Raw genomic sequence first — 11,372 nt, forward strand, 5'->3', positions numbered from 1 at the left:
TGGAAAGTTGTGGTGATTCATAAGTGCCATCCCTCCTCATTAAAAACAAAATTGGTTTTCCACAACATGAAACATATTTAGATGCCTCTGCTCAGCCAGAGTTCTTTGGTTTGCATCAACAGAAAGGAACTGTGGCTATCTTAGGCAAATAAAAATGGACTATATTGTAAGAACATGGAATAGCAACAGAAGAAAAAGTTGAACAGCCAAGCCTCAGACAGGATGGTAATCCAGAAACTCCGGGATCTAGGCAGCAATGGTCCTCTCAGCTCTTATGATAGAATAAATGAGCTTCAGTCTCACAATCAGAGAGTGCCTGATTGGCCCTGCTGTGGTCACACACCAACTCATTTGGTCACTGGAGGGGAGAGGACCTTCATTGACAGCCCCACCAATCTGGAGGCCTCTGATGAGGAAGACGTTATTATGAAATAAAAGGGAAATGGGCCTCTGGGCAGGCAAGACCAACAGCTGTTCACAACAGCCATTATCTTCTAACAGTGTAATGACTACACACTGGCTATTGGTGGCAAAGAAGGACACCAACAAATTCAAGTATCAGACTGAACTGGTTACAGGCATCAGCAACTGAAAGAACTGACTGATCCTTGGTTCATTCTGAGGATTGTGAGGCATGGAGGGGAAAAAAAAGAAGCCTGTGATTTACTGATGTATAATAAATGGTTTTGGAGAGAGTAGGCCATTTTAGTTTAAATAAACAAATAATTAACCTTGATAACAAAAGTTTAAGAACTATGTTAATGACTTTTGTCATCTTTCTTCTCTGCTATTAGATAATAGTTGTTACATATGTGGTATTAATGGAAACTTGTTTTGAGTTTGAAGCAGTGCTTATCAAATTTTAATGTCCATATAAATCACTTGGGGATTTTGTTAAGATGCAGATTCTGATTTGGCAGGTCTGGCATGGGGCCTGTGATCAGGCATTTCTAACAAGTGCTGGGGTGATAACAGCAAAGTACCAGAGGGCTGAGCCTCCCCCTACCTTGCGGCTCCCCCATGGCCGTGGCTGTGATTCTCCTCTCACATCATGGGGTCCTTCATTCAGCCCCTGCACTACTCACCAGCACTTCCAAGTAACAAGAGGCTACTTAACTTTTGGCAACTTTTAGAAAGATATGGTGAGGAAGAAGATTGAAACTACTCACGAATGGGAGTCTTATGGATTTCATTTATATAAGTGCAATGGACTGAATGTTTGTGTTCCTCCCAAATTCATTCTTTGAAATCCTAATCCCCAATGCGAGGGTACTAGGAGGTGGGACTTTTGGGAGGTGCTTAGGTCATGAGGATGGAGCCTCACGAATGAGATTAGTGCCCTTATGAAAGAGACCCTAGAGAGCTCCCTTGCCCCTTCTGCCGTGTGAGGACACAGCGAGAATATAACAATCTATGAACAGGAAGTGAGCTCTCACCAGACACCGAATCTGCTGGCACTTTGATCTTGAACTTCTCAGCCTCCAGAACTGTGAGAAATAAATTTCTGTTGTTTATAAGCTACCCAGTCTGTTATCCTGTTATAGGAGCCCAAACAGACTAAGACACCAAGTGATTCCCTTTCCCTGAGCACAGAAACTACAATCCATTTGTCCTCTGATCTAAAAGCAGACCACAGTGGTTTATGTTGCATTCTCAAAATGCTGCTCAACTCAGAAATCTAATATACTGACTTACATCAGCCCTTAAAATGGGGCATTGTCTGTCATCAGAGTTGGGGGATTCATTTCTTGATCAAAAAAGGGAAACTTTGAAACAAATCTATTGTGTGCCTGCTGGACAGAGCCCAGGCCTTGTCCTCACCTCTGGCAGTGACTGGCCACATCCTGTGAGCAGGGCCAACCCAGACCCTCCGGATGTTGTGAGGTGCTTTTATCTGCACCTTGTCACAGATGCACTGAGTGACAGAACATGGAGTGAATGGTCTATTCTCTCTGTAGAGACAGAGTCAACAGTGTTCTTGTAGCACACTTGGCCTTACTTGCCTGAAGGAGAGTGAGGGCACCACACACACCCCCTCTGGCATTTCACTTCCCTCAGTGGACAGCTTGAGCTGGAGAGCCAGTGATAAGATATAAGTAAAACCGAGATAGCCGATGTCAGGTTCTGAGGCAAAGCATTATTTTTAGAGCTTGTAGGTAATAGAGTAGCTAACCCTAAGGGGAAAACAATTCCTCAATTTTAAAATTTGACTTCTTGACCTAAGGTTTTGAATTTAAGAAATATGATAAAAATCTTGCAACCAGGTCTAGGTTGGGTCTACAGCATGAAGAAAGGAAGAAAAAAACGACCTGCTCACAAAAGTAAAAAGTGACAATGCATTTGAAGTAAATCCATAGGGTTTATATAATTTTTCTCTGAGTCTTGATGGTCCTTGTCCATTCATTTTCACTAGAATGCTGGTGAGCAGAGGGCTCGTGAAAACATCATGGCCAGCAGAAACAGTTCTCACCCACATTTCCACTGACCATGATTTTTTTCCTTCCTTTCCTCCAGATAAATTTTCTGAATATATTCTCAGAGCTGTCTTTGGACATGACAATGTGCAGTTCTATGTCGATGGAGAAAAGTTTCTTGAGAACAGGATTTAATTCCATACAACCAGACAATATGATTAGGTATTGAGAACACCAAAATAAATGGGCCAGAGGCCTTATCCTGGAGAAACCTACAGTCCATAGGAGAAAAGAGTTATTAGCTATTGGTAGACCGTAATGGTCAAAAGTACAGACGTCATCAGTCAAATGCAGGTTCAAATCTAACATTATTCACCATTAAACCACTTACTTCATTTAGTCTCCATGAATTTCAGTTTCCTCATCTGTAAAATGGCATAGAATGGCCATGAAGATGAAATATTCCATAAAAAGCACTTATTACAATGTCAGCCTATTAAATATTTGGTATATTCGGGTAATTATTATCATTAGCATTGCAGCTCACTGAATTTCCTCATGCTCAGCCTCTACCTTCTATCCACTAACTGTTTCTCCTACTACACATGTTTTTGGTCTGTTTATAAGAGCTGTCATAGACACTCATTTTAGCCACACAATCCCTGGTCCAAAATACATTGAAAGAATAGGGAGGAACACCCTGAATTGTGTGATGTATGTTTGGCTTGTACCACCTCTGGGATCTTTCTGGGCCCAGAATCTTAAAAGTGAAGAGAAACTTAGAAATCTAGTAGCTAACCCTGTTTATAGTACAGCTGTTACCTGCCACATCTTTGGCTATCAACAGGGAGACAGAGTGGTGCTGACAGACAGCAGAGGTGCAAGGACTCAATGCATCCAGAGGCATAGAAGGGAATAACCTCAATACCCAAGGTAGGCTCCTAGACCCATCTGAGGCACAATAACAAAAATCCAGCCAGCTCCATCATCTGCATTGGCCATATCCTTTTGAAATACTACTGGGGAGATGGAGCTGCCCAGCTAAGCCTCTCAATCCTCACCTGCCCTTTAGCAAAGATGTTCTAGTAGAAAGACTTTGAAGACAACCAGGGCCATAAGGAGGTAATCTCTTAGGCCATTAGGGCTTGACCTATGTGCCTTGAGTTCCATTGCAGTGAAAAAGCTAAAACCATCTCACATACAGATGGCGGGTTTGATTGCCTGAAGACAGTGGTGTAAATGACACGTTTTCTGTGTTTTTCCTGAAGACTAATTGCTCCCTGCACAGAAGCATTTTAACTATTTTAATTATCACCAAACCCATTACAAAACTCCTGGTGTCTGTGCATTTAAAGCAACTTTAACCAAGCTTGTTTTGTTCACTGGTCACCATGATTTCTCCTAGAATTACAGTGTTCAGACCTCTGATTTATATTCAACACTGACCAAAAAGCCACCAATCCCTTCCAATCACTGGGGACTCTAAACTTCTCCAGAGATCCCCTAACAGAGCAAGGAATAGAAACAGTATGTCCACCCAGATATCCCAATATGATTCACCAAAAGACTCTCCTTGAAAAGTATCTGATTTTTCCCTAATATATGGAAGATAAATAACTTCAAAGAAAACTTAACACATAAGACTTAATTCCCAGCATCTGAAAGTCAAGACATAAACCACAGACACCATCAGACAGTTACCTGTGGAATAAACTTTATTTCCTGCCACAGAGGGACGGAGAAGAGTAAAGAGGGAGATAGGGGGCAGTAAAGTCTTGCAACCTTGGACAGTCTCCCACGCATCCAGGGGCTTTGCTTAGGCTGCTTTGTAAAGGAAAATTAATGCTCAAAACAAGTTTATCATTTATTGAGTATGTACATATTCATAATTCTCTTAAAAAAAAAGTCTATGAAGGGCATAAGATGAGGGATCCTTTGATAAAATGGCACCAGAATTCACTGACCAGAGGACACCGGTCTCGTCCACATAACTGCAGGGCTATTTGTCACTACACAAGACTCAGTGGGCTGCCTACCCGAGCTGCTATCTGCACTAGACACAGCCTTTCTGGGGCCAGGTGCAGGCACACACACATCAAAGCCCGCCTTATCTCCGTCCCTGCTTCTTATCTTCTGTGGAAGAACAAGGGCTCCAGCCCGGGCTCTCAGGCCAAGTCCCCTTCACACATGCATATTCAACGGCACACCGAGTCTGCATTCCTTCCAGAAGTACAACTTCCTCCCAAGTAAAGGGCACGCTTTGCCTCAGGGAGGATGGTGACCTCCACCCTGAAGAAACAGTCCTCCAGCAATCTATCTTTTCTCCCAAACCCACATGTTTTTCAAAGTAACCTTGACCAGATCTTTTCTCGATTGGAAACCACTCCACGGACCAGAAAGGAATCAAGCAGCCCAGGAAATAAGCCTCAGCTGATCCCAAAGGTGGCCGATCAGGTAGCTACAAAAGGAGTCGCATTCTTTGCTTAGTTATGCACCTAAGAAAGGGCACTGCCTCCACTAGGTCATGGGAGGCCTCAAGAAAGAATCTGAAAATTGACAGGAAATAAATCCATCCTTTACCTTTCCCTACTGAGCTCAACGGCCCCTCCACGTCTCTTCATTGGAAGTTTTGAAATCAAGTGAAAGACTTTCTTGGACGATAGCCTGGAGGATTTGACTCCTTCCCATGACAAATATGCCTGATGGGTTTAGCTTTAGGCTCTGGGTTTTCTCTTCCCTTACAGAACAATCTTTTAAAATGCATTTATACACATCATCTCAATAGACTCTCATTTCAAGGGAGATAGCTAAGGAAACATTATTATTATTTTTAGGTTAACAATGAGAAGTAGACACAGATGAAGTCAGAGCTGTCCTGATGGTGCTGGGAGGGACCCTCTCACTTCTGGTTCTTTTGTTACCGGCAAAGCCCATCAACAATTCCTGGGAAATAAAAATAGAATCCAGGTAATAAAGTCTAACCTTTTGTTTTTCCTTTTCCTTTGTGCTTGGTCTAGTTTCACTTGCTCACAGGGTGCCGCGTGCAGAGGCCTTGCCCCGGCCCTTCAGACCAGAGTTCCCGGTGACAAAACGCTGCGCTGACACCTCGTTCGTGGACCTGAGGCAGAAGCGCTGCGCTCGACACCGCAATTCAAGATGGCGGCGGGCGTGTGCAGAGACGCTGCCCGCCCCGCCCACCCCACCCCGTTCCCGGCCCCGCCCCGCGACGTGGAGCCCCAGCAGCATAGCGGCGCGCCTGCGCCAGTGCCCGACCCGTGAGAGCTCTGCTCCACCCCCTCTCCCGCCCAGGAGAACCCTGTAAAGCAGCCCTGATCATGGCCTGTCAGGGAGGGCGTGGACTCCAGAGCGCGAGCTCTCACCTCTCCAGCCTCTGATCAAAGAATAAAACTGTCCTTTGCTTCTGAACCGAACTCGGTCTCTTTCTATTAGCTCAAACGACACCGGCCAGGAAGACGCTTGTTGGGGCCCAACTAGAAAGGGTCGGTCACACTTTGTTCTTGCCATGTTCCACATGTGTGTTGCAATGATGGCTTCACATTTGGACTATCCAATGTTGTTTGACATTGAGCTAAGCCATCTGTGACAGTGGTTGTCTCCAGGGCAGGGAGCTGGGTGGCTGAGGCACCCACTGGGAGGGAAAGAGGGGAGAGGGAAACTTTTCACTGGGTATATCCTTTTAAGCTGTTTTGAATTTTAAACCATGTAAACTTATTGCCTATTCACCAAATTTAACAAAAATGTTTAAAGGACTGTGGAACTTTATAGAACACAGAGGAAGCATGAAAAAGATAACTGTAGAGCTTTATAGGAGGAAACATGAACATTTAAAGAAAATGGTTAAGGGATGAAAAGAAATATACACTAAGGGACTTCCCTGGCAGTCCAGTGGTTAAGACTCCATGCTCACAATGCAGGGGGCATGGGTTCGATCCTTGGTCGGGGAACTAAGGTCCCATATGCCCCACGGTGCAGCCCCCCAAAATAAATATACACTGAAGGAGAAATTTTTTCAATTCTTTTAAGACTGACTATATCTCCCAGCCTATCTCCCCACCATTCCTAACCTCACTAGTCCCTCAGCATGAGAACAGTATTATATTGAAAGTGGCACAGTCTAGCTTTGTGTCTGATATTTTTGCTTTTTTTTTTTAAGTACCAGAGTTTGGAACTCAGAATATGATTTTTAATAGTGTAACAAAAATTAGCTTAACCAGACTACGTATATAGCTTCTCAGCCCAAGAAACAGGCTTTTTATCATCTTTTTGTCCAAGGTGGTTGGTATATATCAGGCATTCAGTAAATGTTGAAGGAGAAGGGAATGATAGAGGGAGGGGACTGGAGAGGAAGGAAGGATGACAAACAAATGCCCTCCCTCTCATCCTCATTATTGACGGGTTTTTAAAGGGTCATCAGAATTTGGAGACTCAAAAAAAAAAAAAAAAGACTGTATGCTCTGGGTAGGCTACTTCAAGGAGATGGGAAAGACAAGTGCTCGGGGTTCTGAGCCATTTTCCTTCAGGGAACACTCCAGGTCTTAGACATCAGAACAATGGACCCCAAGGCAAAGCTCTGAAACAAGCAACAGTGTTTGAATCACAAACTGTTTTTTATTTATGAGAGACTCCTTGAGGTTGATCAATAAAATATCCTTTATGTCTATTGCTAGGATTTCAAAATCATGACACTTCAACAGCTCATTTCTCTTGCCTTGAAGAAGCAGCTCCCGGAGACAGGGTTTGTGTTTGTCCTTGGAAATAAGGACAAACAAGAGCCGGCAACGCAAGAGTCTTTATTTTTGTCAGCTTGCTCTTCTGCAGGCTTACACCGTCAGCACTGTGTGAAGAGTGAAACCAATAAAAAGCATCTCCCTCAATGCAGGAGGCCAACTCAAGACTGTTTCTTGGCTCTGAAGCAAGTGTCTGTCAGTCAGGGTCAGGGAGGTTTTTGCTGCATTTAGGTGGGAAATCTTTCACACAGTGTAACTGGGAGCCTATGATGAAGAAACTGAGGCTCCCAGGTAGTAATGCTTTGCTTCAGGCCGCCTTAAGTATGTGGCTTGCCCCACTGAGCGGTCATTAACTGAGACCCAGAACCAAGAAAGGAACAGACCCTAGAGCAGTGGCAAAGCCACAAATTCCACCACCATAGGACCTTTGTCAAGCGTCTCAGCCACAGGGTACCATTTTGCAAGAAGCTACAACTTCCTAAAGAGCCTTGACAACAGCATAAAGGGAACGATCATCATAGGGAGGGAACTTCTTGTTCAAGCCCAGACTCTGTAGAAAGGCATGTAAGTCCTTTATATTTATGATCTGGCCCTCATTTCCTCTCCAGCTTCATTTCTTCTCTTCACCCAACACTTTTAGTTTAGCTCCAAGTATCTGAACTACTTGAATTGTTATCCAAATGTGCTTTTCCCTCTGCCTGGAATCCCCCTCTCGCCCTCACACAACCTGACGTCAGCTGGCAACTTGCACTGCTTCTTCTTCAGGAGTCTACTTAGATGTCATTCTCTCCCACCCCTTATATTTTAAAATGTAGATTTTACGATTATTCAAGTAAGCTGAGACCAACAGATTAGAATATGATTGCCATTGAAAAGATAGTTTGTCCCTCAAAGTTCCCCAAAGACAGCATGTCTTGCCATGCAGGGGCACACACGTTGGTCAGAAGGCAGAGGGGAGTGAGGGGAAAATGTGGGCAAGAGCCTTTACTGGGGTTCCCACAGGAACAAACTGTGAAGTAGGGTAAGCAGGCTTGGAATTGGCTAGTTTGAATAGTTTCAGTGGGCTCTGGGGTGTAGGGTCTGTCCCTAGTTGTCTGTATGTGGCCCTGGAGTGATTATGACATGGGAATAGTGGCCCAGAGTGTAAGGGGCTGAGAGAGGATGTAGGGGTATATGGGCTCTGAGCTGCTTAGTCTGCATATGAGAGACACACTAGCAGGCGAGTCCTTTACCACCTCTAGGAATTGCCTGCCCTGGAAGGAGCAGTCTCTCCAAGATCAGCAAGGTCCCAATTGTCAAAATATCAGAAACATGGGCTTCCCTGGTGGCGCAGTGGTTGAGAGTCTGCCTGCCGATGCAGGGGACACGGGTTCGTGCCCCGGTCTGGGAAGATCCCACATGCCGCAGAGTGGCTGGGCCCGTGAGCCATGGCCGCTGAGCCTGCGCGCCCGGAGCCTGTGCTCCGCAACGGGAGAGGCCACAACAGTGAGAGGCCCACGTACCGCCAAAAAAAAAAAAAAAAAAAAAAAAAAAAAATCAGAAACGCATGGTTAATACACCCTACACTATTCGAAGTGGTTAAATGTTCCTCTTATATTCACCATGGACTAACGCTCTGGTAAGACTGGCGACTATTTGAATTGACTACTTACCTCCTTGTTTACTACCACTTGTAGCCCGACCAACTATAAGCTCATTGAGGACAGGGGCTGTGTCTTTTTCATTGCTAAGAATGGCAACAAAGTATACAGAGATCAACTTGATGGGCTTTGAGGTCTAACCCTTGGTTCTGGTGCACTAGGTGACATCACCTGCTGCAGGACTGAGTCTCCTGGACGACTCCCAGCTCGTGGAAACGGGTCATGTCTTCTCCAAGCAGCCTCGCTCGTTACACAGCACTCATCTTGCCCTTCTCTCCTCAGGAACCCACTTAGCATCATGCAAGTTCCTCTCTTCGGGTTTAGAAGCCAGACTGGAGGTAAAAACAAAGTTCTGTTGTTTTCAGGTTCTTGATCTGTTTTTCCAAAACTAAGAAAGAAAACAAGCTAACAAAGGCATAAATCAAAAAACAAATTTTTATTCTCTATTTTGCTCCAAAAGATAAGATTGTTTGTAGAATTAAATGTCAAGGGATCTTATGACATTTCCTGGCAGAATTTGTGTGAAGCTTTCGACCAGTTAGTTTAATCCAAATTAGTAGGAGCTTCAGAAAAGGTTTTTGGCCCGTCCTCAGCTGGGAAGAGGTTTTGTCATGAACTCTGCCAAATGCATAAGTATATATAAAAAGAGAGTAGAGGGAAATCGGGATTTTGGCCCAACTTTTTTTAATAATGAAGAAACAAACAAAACCCCCAGTTTAATTAAGAATTTCCCCATTCTGGCCTCCCCTGTAATTTTTATGTTGCTACCCAAAAGTTATTACATAGTTACTTAAAAAAGAGAAAGGGGAAGTATTTTTAATTTTAAAGGATAAGGAGAAGAGGAAAAAAACTCTTGAGTTTTTCTTTTTCTACATCCAGAGTTCAAACAGCAGTGGCCTGTGTTTCTTTAGCAGGTTTGTCTTAGAGGCAACTAACAGCAGCCTATCGGTTTTTAAAGTTCTAATTCTACGATGAGGCTCACTGATGTATACAACAAATGGAGTACATGCACCCATCCAGTCGTACAGAAGCACATCACCCCAAAGCCAGTGCTGCTCTCTGCAGCTTCTAGTAGTACAACATAGTAATTTCATCTCGTTAGTAACTCGAATATAAGTTTCTTGTAATAACTTTGGAATTGCCTGATCCAGTCTCTTGGGTATTGGGTCGTGCCAATTCTCTTTGCTAAACATACATATCACACAGGGGGACAATGCAAACGGAATGAACCTTAGCGCTGTATGGGGTATCTTAACTCAGTAGTTCTTTGTCTCATGCAGGCATCTTCTGCTCCTCACGTTTGCAATCACTATCCAGCTTTGGCCTTGAATACTCAACAGCCTACTATGCAGGTCTCTGTGCCTGTTCCATAGGCTTCTCATGTTCAGGATGTCTGTCCGATCCTAAACACATCCTCTTTCCACTATTTTCTATTCCAGTTTGTGTCATGCCATCCATGCAGTCACCCAGTTGGAACCCTGGACATCATCCATTACTCATCCCTGTGCCCAGTCAATCACCAGGACATGCTCATTTCATCTTCTTAATATTCTCCATTCAATCTTTACTACCACTGCTCTAGTTGAGATCCTTACATCTATCTCTAACCTGGACGGATGACTGCAACAACCTTCTGACAAACATCCCAGCTTCTAGTGTATCTCCCTTCACTCCAAACTATTACCACTGGAGTGATGGTGATAGACCAAGCCTGATAATATCTCCTTCCCACTAAAAATACTGAGGTAGCTTCACTTCCTCCCCCAGAGCAGAGGGAGGCGAGGCAGAAATCCCTCCTGCCATAATCTCTAGCCTTACTTTGTTGATTCCCAGGTCACACATCACCCTTCAGTGATTCTAAACCACATGTAGCTCCCCTACACGCCATGCTTTTTCTATGCCCTGGCATCAACCAATCACCAGCAGGCAAGCCTTAGAACATGTATAATAGGGAAAATAGAGTAGCACATATAACTGCTACAGGGAAAAGCAGTTACCATTAAAATAAAATAGAAAACAATTTTTGTTTACATTTTTTGGGATCTAGAGGAAAATGTAAGGAGAAGAAAATTAAAGATAATCAATCAGCTGAAATATTGATTTTCCGGCTTCAACATCAATAATAAAGCATACTAGGTAGAGGAGTCCTTTTGGACCGGATTGTCACAGCTCCCTCTTTGGTGCTGGTTTTGGAAACCTTCCCAGCCTGAGACTCAAGCTATTAATCAACAATTGCCTCTGAGTTGAAACCCACCAACTGAAAGACTTAGGTGTCTGACAAAGGACAAAACACTGCACTAGTCAGAGCCAACTCTGGAGCAACGTACTAAGCCTTTCTGAGAAGGCTTGGTAAATGACTGCCAGAGAAAACACAGAACAATGTAGAGAAAATTGCCAAAGCTCAAAAATTCCAGATGCCTGTGGATGGTAGGGAGCATGGAAAGTCTACCAGATACCCTGACTATCAGCCCATGGTTGAGTGGCTTTTGCAATGAAAGGTATAATACCATTGTCATACCAAATGGTCCAGAAAGCCAAACATGTGACACGAATTAGTCTCAAGGGCCAAA

The sequence above is a fragment of the Mesoplodon densirostris genome, chromosome 12 (assembly GCF_025265405.1).
Source record: "Mesoplodon densirostris isolate mMesDen1 chromosome 12, mMesDen1 primary haplotype, whole genome shotgun sequence".
Taxonomy (NCBI): Eukaryota; Metazoa; Chordata; class Mammalia; order Artiodactyla; family Ziphiidae; genus Mesoplodon; species Mesoplodon densirostris.